The sequence below is a fragment of the Octodon degus genome, unplaced genomic scaffold (assembly GCF_000260255.1).
Source record: "Octodon degus isolate 3935 unplaced genomic scaffold, OctDeg1.0 scaffold00043, whole genome shotgun sequence".
Classification (NCBI taxonomy): Eukaryota; Metazoa; Chordata; class Mammalia; order Rodentia; family Octodontidae; genus Octodon; species Octodon degus.
Window position 1 is genome coordinate 11,343,123 of NW_004524619.1, and position 397 is coordinate 11,343,519.

Genomic DNA, 397 nt, shown 5'->3' on the forward strand with positions numbered 1-397 from the left:
TGCACATCCGCACCAAGAGGAAGGTGAGGAGCTGAGCAGCGTGCTGGCTGCCATGAGGAAGGCCGCTGCCAAGAAGGACTGAGCCCCTCTGGAATAAAGCTTTGCAGGAAAAAAACCAAATTGTGACAGGCTGTATGGAACATATGTAAACTGGCCCAGACAGCTCCCACAAACCATTGTTCTTTTTCTTTTAATTCTTCACAGCTCTAGCCCTCACCTTCACACATGAATGGCTCAGGAGAAGGTTATCCTTGTCCCATGTGGAACTGTTCATAAGCAGAGTCCCCACCGCCATACTGTGACAGCCTGTCTCCTGCCCACCGGAGACTGGCCGCAGTCCACGACGTATTTGGCTGCCTGCCTTCCACACCTTCGTCCAGGGCTGGGTTGTCCATTA